Source organism: Dromiciops gliroides, chromosome 5, assembly GCF_019393635.1.
Source record: "Dromiciops gliroides isolate mDroGli1 chromosome 5, mDroGli1.pri, whole genome shotgun sequence".
In the NCBI taxonomy this organism is placed as follows: Eukaryota; Metazoa; Chordata; class Mammalia; order Microbiotheria; family Microbiotheriidae; genus Dromiciops; species Dromiciops gliroides.
In genome coordinates this window covers 296,172,033-296,188,611 of record NC_057865.1, presented here as the reverse complement: position 1 = coordinate 296,188,611, position 16,579 = coordinate 296,172,033, and the positions used below count along the sequence as shown (strand labels likewise).

General features: G+C 44.0%; 1 protein-coding gene across 12 annotated transcripts in view; it reads left to right on the top strand.

Moving 5' to 3' along the window:
* Nucleotides 1-16,579, top strand: part of PPP6R2 (protein phosphatase 6 regulatory subunit 2) — a 152,905-nt gene that overhangs the window by 61,888 nt on the left and 74,438 nt on the right. For 2 of the 12 annotated variants that reach the window (XM_043968426.1, XM_043968427.1), the window contains one exon: nucleotides 13,160-13,312. The exons of the other annotated variants lie outside the window; for them this stretch is intronic. The gene's annotated coding sequence lies outside the window, so the exon portion shown is untranslated. The remainder of the gene's footprint in view (nucleotides 1-13,159; nucleotides 13,313-16,579) is intronic. 12 annotated transcript variants of the gene reach the window in all.

Genomic DNA, 16,579 nt, shown 5'->3' with positions numbered 1-16,579 from the left:
GCTCTTGGGGCTCTTTCTCACTCCAGAGCAATGCGCCTTAGATCTTGACTCTCCCTATTGACTCTGCTAGCTCTTCATCTAGTCTGGTCCCTTTACTCCAATTAGTTGGGCTAAAATTAGTTCAGGTAGCTACTGTGTCCCAGCTGGAAAAGGGCCGGTGCTATTTTGGCACCAGGAGCTTAGAAACAGGTTTGGGCATGAGCAGGGAGGTGCTAGAGCAAGCCAGATTGCTAGAGATCACCTCTAGCTGTGGAGTTTTAACACTAGGTGCTGAATGTTATATGAGGAGGGCAGTTCCAAGGGTGTGAGAGTCAAAGACTAAATTAACTGTGGGGATTAGTCATAGGTTCAGAAATAGAGCTCAGTTTCTTATTTGAAATTAGCTTGAAATACCCCAGCCTATGGAGTTGGAGAGAAGACCTAATAACTTTAGACTGAGTGCCAAGTGTGGTGATCAGATCTAAGGTGATTCTTAAGCTTGTAACATAAAGTTCAGGATAGAGAAAGGGAGAATGGTCATAAAATAGCTGTAAGTAGTGAAGTCACCTCGCATTTATTAAGTGCCATCTGTGTGCCAAGCACTGTGATAAGTGCTGGGGTCATCACAAAAAGCAGAAACATAGTCCCTACCTTGGAGGACTTCAGAGTCTATAACATGCCAACAGCTATGTACAAATACTATGCATAGAGGACAAATTGAAGGTAACGTCAGAAAGGAGGAGAAGACCAGGTGACTCAGGAGGTAGAGATGAGAAGGGTGGGGAATAACCCATTGGAGTCAGAGATGGAGTGTCTTGTGGGAGGAATATCAAGAAGGCCAGTGTCATTGGATTATAGACAAGGTGGAGGGGGTAAGGTATGAGACTGGAGAGGGAAAAGGAGTCAGGTTGTTATGGGCTTTAAAGGTCAAATAGAGGATTTTATGTTTAATCCTGGATGTACTAGGGAGTCACTAAAGTGTTTTGAGTGTGTGCATGTGTATGTGCATGTATATGTATAGGGGGGAGTGATATGGTCATACCTATGTATTCTAAGAAGATCACTTTGATAGTTAAGTGGAAGATGGATTGGAGTGGGAGAGTTTCTTTCACTAGCCTCAGTGTGAGGTGATGAGGGGGCCATATATGAGATATATTAAGAATCAGGTGGTGCAGTGGATAAAGCACTGGCCCTGGATTCAGGAGGTCCTGAGTTCAAATCTGGCCTCAGGCACTTGACACTTACTAGCTTTGTGACCCTGGGTAAGTCACTTAACCCTCATTGCCCCGCCCCCCCCCCCAAATAGTAGGACATTAAAGAATCAACAGGACTTGACAATTGATTGGATTTGAGGAGTGAGAAAGAGTGAAGAGCTGAGGATGACACTGTAGTTGTGAAGCTGGTGACTGGGAGGATTCTTGGTTCTCTCAATAGAAGGAGGGAAGAGAAGGGGTTTGAAGGAAAAAGAATGAATTCTGCTTTGGACATGTTGATATCTATAAGATATCCAGTAGGTGGTTGGCTATTTGAAACTTGGAAGTCAGGAGAGAAGCTTGGGCTGGATATAGAGATGTGAGAAGCATCTGCATTGGGGTGATGGTGAGATCACCCAGAGAAATAGAATAAAGGGAGAAAGGAAGAGAATCCCATGGGATACCTATGATCAGAGGGTAAGATCTAGGTGAAGACTCAGCAAAGGAAACAGAAGGGAGGAGGAGAACCAAGAGCAAGTGGTGTTCTGAAAATCTAGAGAGTGATATGCAGAGAGATCAAGACAAATGAGGATTGAAAGTTGAGCCATTAGATTTGCCGATTAAGAGAGCATTGGTGGGGCAGCTAGGTGACGCAGTGGATAAGGCACTGGCCCTGGATTCAGGAGGACCTGAGTTCAAATCCAGCCTCAGACACTTGACACTTACTAGCTGTGTGACCCTGGGCAAGTCACTTTACTCCCATTGCCCTGCAAAAAAAAAAAAAGAGAGAGAGAGCATTGGTAACTTTAGAGAAAGCCATTTGGGTGGAAAGATGAGGTTGGGAAGCCAGATGGCAGAGAGGTCAGTAGAGAGTGAAAGGAAGTGAAGCAGGGGCACCAATTATAGACGTTCTCAAGGAGCGTAGCCACAAGAAGATAGAGATGGGACAGTAATTAGTCAGGATGGAGGGATCCAGGGACAGTATTTTGAGGATGGGGGAGACATTGGTGTGTTGTAGGCAGTCGGGAAGCAGCTGGTAGACAGGGAGATAAGTGAGAGAGGGGGCAGTTGGCTGGAGAAGTTGGTATGGGATGGGATTGCTTGTACATGTAGAGGGGTTACCTTGGCAAGGAGAAGGACCACCTCTTTGTATGAAATGAAGGAGAGAATGGGGGAAAGTGTCTGGGTAATGTGAGATGAGGATGAGAGAAAAAAGAGCTCTTGGCAAATGGCCTTACTTTTTTCAGTAAAATATGAGGCAAGGAGAGAGAGGAACACTGGGAGATTTGAGGAAGGATTAAGACGATTGGAAGTGGCACTGGTGGTGGGTGGGATGGCATAGTGAATTGATGAGCAAAGTTTAAAAGGATCACCAGGCCATTTGGACCAACTGTAGAGCTTATGGCTTGGCCAACATCAAGTACCAACAGTGCGGTGGGCAGGCCTTTGGACTCAACCTCTGAGGGCCCTTCTAACGTGAGTGTTGTATGATTTTACGTAGATAATGATGGAATAACTTGACAGTGTCTTGCTTTTTCGCATTCTATGGCAAAGCCAACTTCAATGGGCCCAAAATGATGGTACTTTTATGAAGACACCATTCAATTATTTACAGCAGAGGTGGCAAACTTGTAGAAATGGGGCCACTAAGCCTATTCTAACCTGTAGCATATTGACTTAAAACCACATATTGACAAACGTCAATGTTGTCTAGTATTTTTATTTATCTTGTTAAAACTTGGGAGTTTTACAGTGGCCAGCGGACTGCATGTTTGACACCTCTGGTCCACAGTGACATACAGCAACCTTGCTATCCTCTCTAAAGAGATCTGTTATGTCTCTAAGTGCCAGGTCAAACTTAAACTTTATAGAACTAGATAAAATAATAGCAATTCATTTGGAGGAATAAAAAGGTCTAGAAATGTAAGGGAAATAATAAAAAGTAAAAGTAAAGGGGGCCTGTTGTTGAATTACCTGATCTCAGAAAACATTATAAAGTAGTAATCATTCAAACATTTTGTTCCTGGAAAAAAATACAAAGGCAGGCCAGTGGAACAGGGTAAAGAATTGATGGGAAAACCAGAGATCATTTGGACAGAAAATAGGCTGAGACTAGTATCTTACATTATATACCACAATAAACTCCAATTGGAGAAGACCCTAACCCTAATTTCATCCAATGTCACATCAGGGGGAAAAAATTGAGGAGATTGTAAAACTAGACTTCTTAGATCCATAGGCATTTTCTATTGGGAAAATTCATAACCAAACAACAGAACAGATCATAAATGAATGTTAAATTATGGAAAATGCTCTCCAAATCCAGAAAAAAAGAACTGTGGAATCTAGATGCAGATTGAACCATACTATTTCTATATTTTTTATTTTTGTTTTTAGAGGTTTTTCCCTTTTGTTCTGATTCTTCTTTCACAGCATGACTAATGCAGAAATATGTTTAATGGGATTGGACATATATAACCTATATCAGATTGCTTGCTGTCTTGGGGAGGGGGGAGGGAGGGGAGGGAGGGAGAAAAATTTGGAACTCTAAATCTTATAAAAAAACAAATGTTGGAAACTATCTCTACATGTAACTAGAAAATAATAAAATACTTTTATGATAAAAAATGTTAAAAAAAAAAGAAAAAAAAAGATCTTAAAAGACCAAAAAGACAATTTTACTATAAAAAAGAAAAAACACAAACCAATTGCTGATAAAATAAGATAAACTGTTGTATGATTTAAAATATCCATATCAACTATTTCTAATATCCATAAGATATAGGGAATTGATGCACATATGCAAGACCAAGAACCATTCCTAATAGATAAGTGAGCAAAGAATGTAAACAATTTCCCCAAGAAATGTAAAAGATCAATAGATGCTCCAAGTCACTAACAAAAGACATTAGAAGAACTTTGAAGTTTCACATCACACCCCTCAAAGGAACAGTGATAAAAGATAAGGACAATAATAGCTAACTTTTTTTTTTTTTTTTTGGTGAGGCAGTGAGGGTTAAGTGACTTGCCCAGGGTCACACAGCTAGTAAGTGTCAAGTGTCTGAGGCTGGATTTGAACTCAGGTTCTCTTGAATCCAGAGCCAGTATTTTATCCTCTGCACCACCTCGCTGACCCCGCTAACATTTATTAAATGCCTGTTTTGTACCAGGCCCTGTGCTAAGGGCTTTATAAATATTATCTCATGATCCTCACAACAACCCTGCAAGGAAGGTGCTGTTGTTATCTCCATTTTGCAGATGAGGAAACTGAGGCAACCAGAGGTGTGTCTGAGGCTGAATTTAAACTCAGCTCTTCCTGCCTCCAGGTCCAGCTGCCCTGGATGAAAGATGAAAAATAACACTGGAAGGGAGGTGAGAAGCCAGGCACACGAATACAGTATTGGTGGAGCTGTGAATTGTTTTATTTGTTCTGCCCAACAATTTAGACTTATGTAAGAAAATTCACTAAACTTTTCATACCTTTCGACCCAGTAGTGCCACTACTGAGTGTCTACTCCAAGGAGGTCATCAACAGAAAGGTCCCAAAATACTAAAACATTCATAAAAGTAGCTCATTTTGTAGTTAATAAAAAACTGTAAACAAAGTATGTGTGTCCTAGATTTGGTGATGGCTGAATAAATTTTGCTATATAAATGCAAGGGATATTATTATGCTGTGGTGGTGTTGTTGTTCATTTGTTTCAGTTGTGCCCAATTCTTCCTGACCCTATTTGGGGTTTTCTTTTTTTTTCTTTTTTTCTTTTTTTTGGTGAGGCAATTGGGGTTAAGTGATTTGCCCAGCATCATACAGCTAGTAAGTGTTAAGTGTCTGAGGCCGGACTTGAACTCAGGTACTCCTGACTCCAGGGCCGGTGCTCTATCCACCGCGCCACCTAGCTGCCCCCCTGGGATTTTCTTGACAGAGATCCTGGAGGGGTTTAGCATTTCCTTCTCCTGCTCATTTTACAAATGAGGAAACTGAGGCAAACAGGGTGAAGTGACTAGTAAGTGTCTGAGGCTGGATTTGTGCTTAGGTCTTCCTTATTCAAGGCCCACAGCTCTAACAGCAGCACCACGAGCTGCCTTAATTATTGTGCTATAAAAATGGTATATTGAAAGAGTTCAGAAAAACATGAGAAAACTTACGAAAAAATATAGAGCAAATAAAAGCTGAAGTGCAAGAATAATATTGATAGTGACTATAATAGTCAAAGCAACTGGACTCTGATTGCAGTGACCAATCTTAGGCTGTTGAACAGGTGATGAAACACATTTTCTTCCTCTTGGTGGAAAGGTTGGGGGCTGTGAGTGCAGAATGTTGCATACCTTTTTTGGGTCTCCCTATCCATCTCACTCAGGCTGGAGCTACTTAAGGTTATGTTTATGGGTTACTTACAGGCATGCCTGCTGCTGATTGTTAGAGGAGCATTGACTGCCCCATTTCCACCTGGGCTGCTTCTTCTCTCCTTAGATAATGTGGCTCCCCCTCCCCACTCTTGGGGGCTCACCATCATGACATCGCCTGGGACTGGATACCCACCTGGCATAGGCCACTGCGGGTTGGAACTCTGGCACTCCAAAGATCTGCCAGCCTTAGCTTGCCCCAAAGCTGGGATTAGAGGTGTAGGCCACCATGCCCAGATGTACCTAGGTAGTGCCACAGTGCAGAGAGCCCTGGACTTGGAGTCAAAGATGATCTGAGTTCAAATTTGGCCTCATCTACTCACTAGCTGTGCCACCCTGGTAAATAGTCCCTTCTCCTCTTTCAGCTTCACTTTCCTCATCTATAAAATGAGCATAATAATAACCCCTCCCCGATAGAATTGTTTTATGGGTCAAATGAGATGATCCATATAAAATGTTTGCAAACCTCAAACCCTTAGAAAAATGCGGCATTCTTTGCCTGCCACCATCTAGACTAGAGGAGGCGTTTTTCATCCACTTGGTTTTTTCCTTTAGGCAGGATTCTCTTGGGCCATTTCAGTTTGATGCAGTCAGCATCATAGCAGGCACAAATGGCTGAGTCTAGGGACTCTGTCATCCATTTGAGTTCTGTGTTGGCTATCATCCGTGAAGTGGCAAACGTCTTTGACCAAACATTCTCCTCTCTATGTGTTGCTCGATAGTAACATAGTGTCGTTGAGCAAAGTGGTCTCCATTAAGTCTGTTTGCTGGCTGAAGCAGTTTCGAGGTTCTTTGGGACACCTCGTTATGATTCATTTTCATTGGTTAAACCTCTTTAGAAAATGATGATGATCTGTGAGAATGTTTATTCTTTACTGAATGAATGGAAGGGGGAGGTGGGGTATCTCATTCTCAGAACAGCTAGTAATCCAGTATGACCAGAACACTGCGTTCATGAAGAGTTACGGGAAGGGTAGAAAGGTGGCTGGGAGTCAAATTGTGGAGAGCCTTGAATGCTGGAATGAGGAATTTCTATTTTATCTTAGGGGCAATATGGAAATACTGCAGGTGATGATAGAGGCCTTCAGGTTCAGTGAGTGTGATGAACACAATCCTGGCCTTCTGCTTCCCAAAGTCTGGGATTTCTTCAACTTCCAAACTAGATGTGAAGGACAGAGACACTCTGGCCAGGAGGAAGCAGTGTAGCATCTGTACTAAGTTTAAACATTTATCTATAATATCTTTATGTTATAATATGTACTACAACCTATTAGATATAATAAATTACATATTATGTAATATACAAATATAAATGTGCAAATACTTATTTATATTTTGGGGGGGGGGTTGGGGCAATGAGGGTTAAGTGACTTGCCCAGGGTCACACAGCTAGTAAGTGTCAAGTGTCTGAGGCTGGATTTGAACTCAGGTCCTCCTGAATCCAGGGCCAGTGCTTTACTTACTGCTCCATCTAGCTGCCCCTATATTTATGTAATGATATAAATATATTATAAGCCTATTATAATATATATTGTATGAATATAAATACAGAAGTGTATACATACACACCTACATATATATCCTTTCTGTTAGAAAAGAATATCCCAAATCCCATGACTACCCTACTTTTCTTCAGCATCTCACTGTCTCTTCCTCTTACCAGCAGTGTTTCAAGCTTTGGGTAATGAGACTCTAGGATAATGCGCATTCTTTCTACAATGGGAGTTTGTAAGGAAGTTTAGTTATTCATAACAACAACAATGATGACAACAGCACTACAGCCTTCCATTTCAATCTCCAAATTGAAAGAACACTTTCAGTTTTTCAAAAGTGCTTCTACATCTATTATTAGCTATTATTTTATCTTCACCAGAGAACAGTATCTTCTTTTGGGGGTTGGTGCCTCAGCAGTTTTAAGTAGTAGTGATCGATTCTTAGAAATTTCTGCCTGTGGCAATAAAATACGAGGGGCTTAGTAATTTAGCTTTGAAACACTTGTATATCCTACTTGTTGTTTGGTTGTTTTAGTCATGCCCAATTCTTCATGACCCCATTTGCCAAGAGCAAAGATGCTGGAGCAGTTTGCCATGTCCTCCAGCCCATTTTACAGATCAGGAAACTGAGCCCCAGTGAGGTTAAATGACCTGCCTGTAGGTTGTCCTCAGAAGAGCTGGGCTTTGAACCCATACCTTCTGCCTCCAAACCTAGCTCTCTTCATTTCACCACCCAGTCCCAGCTCCCGGACATCCCCAGCCTTCTTTAGCCTTTCAAACAATATGCCCCCCCCCCCCTTTCCGTGCTTCCTGCTTCCCTTCTTCTGGTCTAGAAGAGGGGGGAATGGGATCCTAAGGCCTGCACAAGTCTTGACAGTGACATGGTAAGAGGCGAGAGCACCTTTTAGCCACTGATGCTCATCATTTGCGTGCACCCCAAAGCACTGTGGGACTGGCAAGTAGACTGTTTTCTTGGGGTTTTGGACAGACCACAATATCTCAACCAGTTTTTGATGAGGATGGGTCTAGAGATATTGCTATTCTGCAACACCCTAAATGGTAGCATTTCTGTGAGTCTGGAAGTCCATTTGGTGATTGTCTTCTCTTCATACAGTACATGCAAAGAAATCACAGTTCAGTGAAATATAAGCACCTTGAGCACACAAGGTGTGCTTCATTTTTGTCTTTGAATTCTAGGGCCTAAGTGCCTTGCCTTGCACTTGGTAGATAATTGCAGGTTCCTTATCATGGTTCCTTGTTCAGTGCAGGTCATAACTGTTTAACAAAGCCACCATGATGGGGATTTCCAGATAGAGAAGCACTGTGAATCCCCTGTGGGTTATGTGTATAATCTATTGTACTGTGGGACTCCTGGGCCTGGGTGCTGCCACGCCTTTTTTTTTTTTAAGCTAGCTGCTTCTAGCTTCCCTTCCCTTTCCCTTTCCCTTTCTCTTTCCCTTTCTCTACCTTTTTTCCTTCTTTCTCCCTTACCCTAGGACTAGCAGCAGCCTCCCCTATTTTGTTCCCTCAAAGTTTCCACGCTTAGAAGTCTCTGGTATGCCCAGCAAGAAATTCTCAGATATGGGTGTTAAGGTCTTTAGGATTTAAACCAGGGTCATCCCAAGCAAATGATTACCCTTAGGCACCATCTGCCTTTGGATGACTCTGCAATCCAATTTCTAAATTTACATTTCTGTACCATACCATCACTTAGGCAATGGTCATTTCCCTAAGAACCACAAAAGGGTGGTGATCTTCTGGTTCCTCCAGTTTTTTTTGTTTTTGTTTTTTGCAGGGCAGTGAGGGTTAAGTGACTTGCCCAGGATCACACAGCTAGTAAGTGTCAAATGTCTGATGCCAGATTTGAACTCAGGTCCTCCTGACTCCAGGGCTGGTGCTCTATCCACTGCGCCACCGAGCTGCTCTTGGTTCTTCCAGTTTTTGCTTCCAAGTTTAGAGAACTCATCTGTGCAGATGAGTGGGCTGGGAAAATGTATAGAGACCCTCTACATGTAGGAAGCAACATCATTGTTTCTGCTAACTGCTAAGTAAATTCCTGGCCTTTCCATATAAAAATACTGCCCTTGAAGGTCCATAAAAAAGGCAAATTCTGAAAAGGACTTTGTCCTGCCCCTTTACATCCATCCTTGAGTGAACAATTAAGTCCCCTGCAAATCACTTGACATACACCAGGAAATCTGTGGATGTTCAACACAACATACAGAAATGATCACCTAGGTTTATTTTTTTTTCAATCTTAATAGTAATTTATTTTTCCCCAGTTACATGTAAAGATAGTTTTCAACATTTGTTTTTATAAGATTTTGAGTTCCAAATTTGTCTCCCTCCCTCTCTTCCCTCCTCCCTCCCCAAGACAGAAAGCAATCTGATACAAGTTATATATGTACAATCACATTAAACATATTTCTGCATTAGTCGTATTGTGAAAGAAGGATCAGAAGAAGGGGAAAACCCTCAAAAAAGAAAAAAAAAGAGTAGAAATAGTATGGTTCAATCTGCATTCAGATTCCACAGTTCTTTTTTCCAGATGACACATCTAGGTTTAATACAAAGAACATAAAAATATCCATTACTTAAAACATCTTAGAAATGCATATTGATAGCCATAATTCAAGCAACACATATGGTGCAATCAGATGTGTGCCAATCATAGTGTAAGACCGCTGTGGTAGGCAGGGCCTGATCCTGGCCAGTCTGATGCATTGGGTTCAGAATTGGAGTGAAATGAGACACTCTTGCTCAGGAGATGAGGGCCTTCTGCATGGAGATTCTGGGGGAGTAAAATGGGAGAGGCTTCTGCTGGTCCCAGGGTAAGGACTTCTGATTCATGAATGAATGAATGAGTGAGTGAACAAACAAACAGATAAGTAAATAAATAAGAGCGGACTAGCAGAGCAGGACTGCAGCCTAGGATTTCAGAAGACGGATGTTCAGTAGAGTCTGCAGGCTGGGAGTTCACCATCACCTCTGTTACATGTGCATAGGGCCTTTTCCATTTGTGGTGAGGTATCTGTTTTGTAAGGTAGATGCCAGTGTATGCTGAGTGCCCAGAGGAATACCCCAGCTAATAAAGGCTATGGCAAGTTTCCCATCCCGAAATGTTCTGTACTTAGGGAGGCAGGACAGTCAGGCCGAGAGTAGAAAGGCTGCTGACTGCAGCCCCATCTATATAGGGCGGTACCTTCTCTCAGCTGAGAAAACAGAGGAGGCCCAGGCCCCTGGGCTTGTAGTTCCTGCACTGTTCTGGTCCTTTGGCTGTGGAGCTCCGTGTGCTGGCAGGATAAGAGGAGGAGCCAGAGAGACAAGAGAGGCCTCGGGCTACTCTCAGAAGTCTGGCTTCCTTCCCGGAGACTCTCTCCTGTCTAGGTTTTCATGACATTACGCCCTGTTTGTTCTCCTCCTCCACATTTGGACCGGTACATCTCAGCCACCTATGCCGGACTTCATCCAAGGAGTTCCCACTAAGTCGGAGGCTCCATCTTGTTCTCTTCTCCCTCTCCTCTCCCACATTTCTATGCAGGTGACTCCTGGATCTTTCAGTCTCAGCTTGGTTGAGCTTTCTTCTCAGCTCCAAGTGGCATCACTGCTTATTATGCCCGTTAGCCATTTAAAATTTATTCAGAACTGGTGATGCCTATAGGCATTTCACACTCAGTATGTTCAAAACAGAACACACAACTTTTTTTCCCCAAACCTACCCCCCTTCCCTATTCCTGTCTGTCCAGGGCGCCACCACCCTACCATTACCCAGATTGGAAACCTTGCTATCATCTGTGAGGCCTCACTCTCACTCTCACTCCCACATAGCTGTCACATGCCAAGTCTCCACATTCCTTTCTCCATAGCAGCTCTCAGATAGGTTCCCTTTTTCCTACACCCGACCACCGTCCTCACCCGGTCCTCCTCTGCCTTGCCTGGTCACCCTTCTATTGGTCTTCTGACTCAAGTGTCTCCTTACTCCCATCCAACCTGTGCACGGCTGCCAAAGGGATTTTCTGGATTGTGCCACCCTGTACTCAGCAAATTCATTGGTGCTCTGGTATCCCTGAGACCACGGATAACTGTTCTGGCATTTAAAGCCCTTCACCACCTGGCCCCTTCCTGTGTTCTGGTCTTTTTACATATTAACCCCCTCTCTGCACCCTATGGGCCAGCTCACTGGCCTACCTGCCTTTCCTTATAGAGAACATTCATCTGCTTTCTTTCCTTTCCTTCGTACTGGCTGCCTCCTTGCCTGGAACATCGATCTTGCCCTCTTTGTGTGTGTGTGTGTGTGTGTGTGTGTGTGTGTGTGTGTGTGGCAATTGGGGTTAAGTGACTTGCCCAGGGTCACACAGCTAGTAAGTGTCAAGGGTCTGAGGTCAGATTTGAACTCAGGTCCTCCTGAATCCAGGGCCAGTGCTCTATCCACTGTGCCACCTAGCTGCCCTTATCTTGCCCTCTTATCTCCATCACTTAGTTTTGCCAGCTTCTTTCAGGATTCAGCTTATGTCTCACTTCCTGCCGAAGGCCTTTCCTGATCCTATTCCCCCATCCCCTATCCCTAGCTTCAGGTGTCTTCCTCTCCAAGGTCACCTTCCATCTATTCTGGATATATATACAGACGTTCTCTCCTTTATTAGAATGTAAGCTCCTTGTGGGCAGGGTTGGCTTTTTTTGCCCTTTCTTTGTTTTCCCAGTGCTTAACATAACTCCTGGTCATCTATTACTGCTCTTTGGTGCTGTTGCCCATACATGCCAGTCTGTCAACAGAAGTGGTCCCCCATGTCTGGAATTCTTTTCCTTTTGACCTTCACCTTGTAGGATTTCAAACTTCAAAGCACAGCCCAGAGGCTGCTGGCCAAGGTGATTTCCTGATTCCTCTAGATATTGGCACTCTCTCCTTCTTGGAACAACTTCTTATATGTGCTTTATTTGGCCTCTCAAGGCTTGGGTTAAAGCAAATTCCTGGCTTCAGGATTTTCAAAAAATTGGTACTTAGGGTAATGATACAATCACAAGCTTTATTTTTAGGTGGCACAAAAAGCATGTGAATAAAACACACACACACACACACACACACACACACAAAATGTGGTCATATAAGCAGAAGTTTGTCCCCACATACAAGAAATTCCCTTCAGCAGGGGAGAGGGAGGGAGGGAGGGAACACGTCCTTCAGGTGGCAAGATTATATAACCTAAGAATGCACTTAGTTGAAAATGGATAATTGGTCCCAGATGTTGGAGGGGGCATTCCTAATGAAATGCAGATGTAGTGGAAGAGTTCTCGGGGTCTTTCACGGATCCCAGGCATGGGTGAAGCTCAGGCCCACAAACTGGTGGGAGGATCTAAAGTTAACAAGGCAGCAGCAGGAGAATGGCTCAAGGCACTGCAGCAGGTCAGGAGTTCAGCCTGGCAAAGAGCTGCAAGCCTTCTCTCCCAGAGATGGAGAGAGTGGAAAAGGCCAACCACACACTTGGCCTCTGTTTCTGTGGGTCTTGGGACCACTTGGCCCAAGTGACTCCATATTGGAGGCGTGTGGTTATTATGTGACATCAAACTATAATCAGACTCTGATTACAGCAAACAATATAAAGGTTATGATTTATATTTTTGCTTGCTCGCATGCATGTCGTATCCGCCAAGTAGAATGTTATCTCAGTGAGGTAGGGACAGTTTTTTTTTTTTGTCTTTGTGTGCCTAGCACCTTAAAAAATGCCTTGCACTAACTCAGTAAATGTTAGTTGAATTAAATTGAATTGACTTGTCTGGTTTGTAGTTCCTGTGTGTGTGTATTTGTCCTTCCCCATGTCCCCCATGTCTTTGGAGAAGTTCTCCAGTATTGGTCCGGCCAATTGGCTGGGTCAGGTCTCAGTCACAGAATACGCTGAAGGGCAGGGGACTGATGAGTGTCCTACCAGTTTAGCCACAGTTATGACCTTGACAACAATATGTTGGGATGGATTTTCTCTGCCAGGGTCTTGGGAGGCTCAAGTGCAAAAATGAAGATAGAGCAGTTTGTAAACTTAAAGAGATTGATACATCACTTGTTGTTGTTGTTGTTAGCTGCTTTCCTTAATCTTTCAGGCTTGCCTGTGTTCCAAGGTCATGACGCTGTGATGAAGGGTTTGGAGAAATGGATGACTTCTTAGAGATTTACCTCAACTGTGATTCATGATTCACATAGACTTGGTCTAGAGGCTCTCTTTCTACCTTTCACCTTCTGGGATTCTAAGCAAGGTCAGAGAAGAGAATGAATGAATGAAAGAAAGAAAGAAAAACATTTGTTAAGCTCCGTAAAATTTGAGGATAGGAATACAAAAGTAAGGTTGCCCTGCCCTCAAGGAGTTTATATTCTAGTGGGAAGACTATACATATGGGAGAGTAGTGGCCATGGGAGGGGATTTTAGTTTGGGAAATCAGAGATGGTGAGTCACCTAACCTGCCCTTTCCAAAATCACTGGTAAGGGGCAGCTGGGTAGCATGGTGGATAAAGCACTGGCCCTGGATTCAGGAGGACCTGAGTTCAAGTTGTAACGATTGGAATGACGCCACCTGCTGGAGACTTATTGTAGAAAAGCTCTGCCATGAGGAGAAGGTCTCTGAGGGCAAGCCATGTGGTCAAGGTCCTTAGAGTCAGGCCAGCCTTAGACACTTGACACTTACTAGCTGTGTGACCCTGGGCAAGTCACTTAACCTGAATTGCCCCACAAAACCAAAACCAAACAAATAAACCAACCAACCAAACAAAATCACTGGTAACATTTATATGATTAAATTCCATTGACTCCCTATTATCTCCAGGACCAAGAGTAAACTCTTCTAACATTTAAAGCTCAGAACAACCTGGCCCCTTCCTGTCTTTCTAGTGTTTTACATATAAATGCCCTCCATGAGTGCTGTGGTCCAACTAAGTCAAAGCCCTTTCAGTAAAGAAGTATCATCAGTAGGGGGAGGTAGAGAAGAGGACCTAAAAGAGCCCCGAAGAGCCAAGGGCCAAGGAAGGACCCAGAGGGCTAGAGGGCAGGAAGAGACACAGGAGAGATGCATGTCCCTGCAGCCACAGCAGAGGAGATGGCCCAGGGGACAGCATGAGCAGCACCGTCACATGGTGCAGAACAGTCAGGGAGCCTGGGGACTGAGGAGGAGCTCGTTAGAGGTCATGGATGACCTTTGACAGAAGACTTTCAGTAGAGGGTGGGGTGCAAGCCAGATTGCAAGGAATGGGGAAGCAGAGGCGGTGAGCAGCACCAGGCCTTTCTGTGAATCTGGTGGCAAAAAGGGAGTAGAGCTCTAAGGATAGCTTGACCGAGTGGCGGGTAGAAGGGACAAGAATAATCTTTCAAAGAAAACTGTTATTCCACCTTTGTATTTTGACAAAACAGAGATCGGTTGTTCATGTCATGTCATCAGTCATATCTGATTCTTTGTTTTGTTTTGTTTCTGTTCAACTGTTTCAGTTGTGCTTCCTTGGCCAAGATCCTAGAGTGGTTTGCCCTTTGTCCAGCTCATTTCACAGATGAGGAAACTGAGGCAAACGGGGTCGTGACTTGCCCAGGCTCACACCCAGCTGGGAAGTGTCTGAGGATGGATTCAAACTTCAGTCTTCCTGAAGTAGGCCCAGCACTAGATTCACTGAGTCGTCCCCTGCCCCCACACTTCCCCCCAGAACATGCAAGACAAATCTTTTTAGAAATTATATTTCTTAGGGGGCAGCTAGATGGCATAGTGGTTAAAGCACCGGCCCTGGATTCAGGAGTACCTGAGTTCAAATCTGGCCTCAGACACTTGACAGTTACGAGCTGTGTGACCTTGGGCAAGTCACTTAACCCCCATTGCCTGCAAAAACAAAAAACAAAAACCAAAACAAAACAAAACAACAAAAAAAAAGAAATTATATTTCTTGTAACTGGGAAATATTGAATGAAAGAAATAATTTTCAGAAATTGTATTTCTCTCCAGAACATTGGCTTGTTAACAGAGCGGAGGGATCTGTTCTTTAACCTAGTCACAGGGCATTACTGACCACTGTATTTGATCAGAGGGTGGCTGCCCTCTATGCTGACTTTCTATTGTTGCAGTCAGTGTGTGCATCCTTCTTTTGGCCCTGCTCTCTTCCATCTGCATCTCTAAGTACCATAGATTCAGAGTAACGTCAACGATCCTTTCATTCAGCCCCCTCATTTGATAAATGAGGAGACCTTGGCCCAAGAAGCGAAGGACCTTTCTTCGATGAGGCTGCTCCCCTGCTCCCCTCCCCTGCCTGGGCCTCCTGCTGCTCAGGATTTCTTCCTGGTTCCCTGCTGGGGTGGGACAGTCAAATCCTTCCCCCCAGTCCACTGGTAGCCCTGCACTTACCCCCCTGGGCCAGCCGTTCAACCCGACCATGCGCTCAGTTCCAGAAGACGCCTGTGCTGCAGCCAATTCAGAGCCACTGGGGCAAATTCCTCGGGCGGGTGTCTGGTGTGTCGGCCTGATTGCGGGGTTAGGCTTTATTCGTGGCCCAGCACGGCCCCCTGAAATCTATCTATAGCTGGAGAAAACTCTCAGCCCGTATTTCTATGTGTTTTTCTTCTCCAAGGGTTCTTTTACTGCTATTTTTGGGGTGATTGTATCAGGAGCTCTATGCATTTAATGTCTTCCCTCCACCATCTTGGCTCCGCCCCCGTGAAGGACCTTTCTTGAGGTCATGCTGCTGAGCTTGGTTCTAACTTTGCTCTTCTAATGTTCTTGCCAAGTGGCTCTAATTTCTTCCTATTTGTTGTCGTTTCTTATAATAAAATAATACTCCTTTATCTTCCTGGACCACAACTTCTTCAGTCGTTCCCCAGTGTTGGGCACATGGTTTTTGTCATCACAATATTACGGTGAACATTTTGATACAAAGGGATCTTATCCTGCTGTCAGTAAATTCTTTGGAGTGTAATCTCGATAGAGAGATCTCTGGCTCAAACAGTATGAACAACATTAGGCAGGGAGTGCATAATTCCAGCCCCCCCCCCCCCCCCCCCCCCCCCGTGGAAGCATGAGGATGTTTGTAAGACATTGGAAAGGAACCAGTAGGCAGTAAGAGAGTGAAAGTGATGAGGGCAGGGTAGCAGCATGAAGTGATTGTACTTGGCATCATTAAGCTCTTGAAGGAGATAGGAGGGGATGGGACCTAAGAGCAAAAGCGGACGAGTTGGTGTTGGATGAGGCTGGAGCTGGGTAAGAGAGGCTTGGGAAAGAGTCCAGAGGTGCTGAGGTGGGGAAGAGGGGGAATGAGGGAACTTTTAATGAATACTTTCAATCTCAGTAAAGCAGAAAGCTAGGCCTTTTACTGAGAATCGGAAGCATGTGGGTGGAGAGTTACTCCAAGATGAACAAAAGGGCTACTATGTGGCAATGAGTATTGAGTTGAAGTTTGATAATTGACGTTTGTGTCCAATTCGGTGCAACTATTTCATTTTCATTTCTTGGAGTAGAAGTAGAGATGATAACTGGTGGGGGTGATCCACCACCATGCTT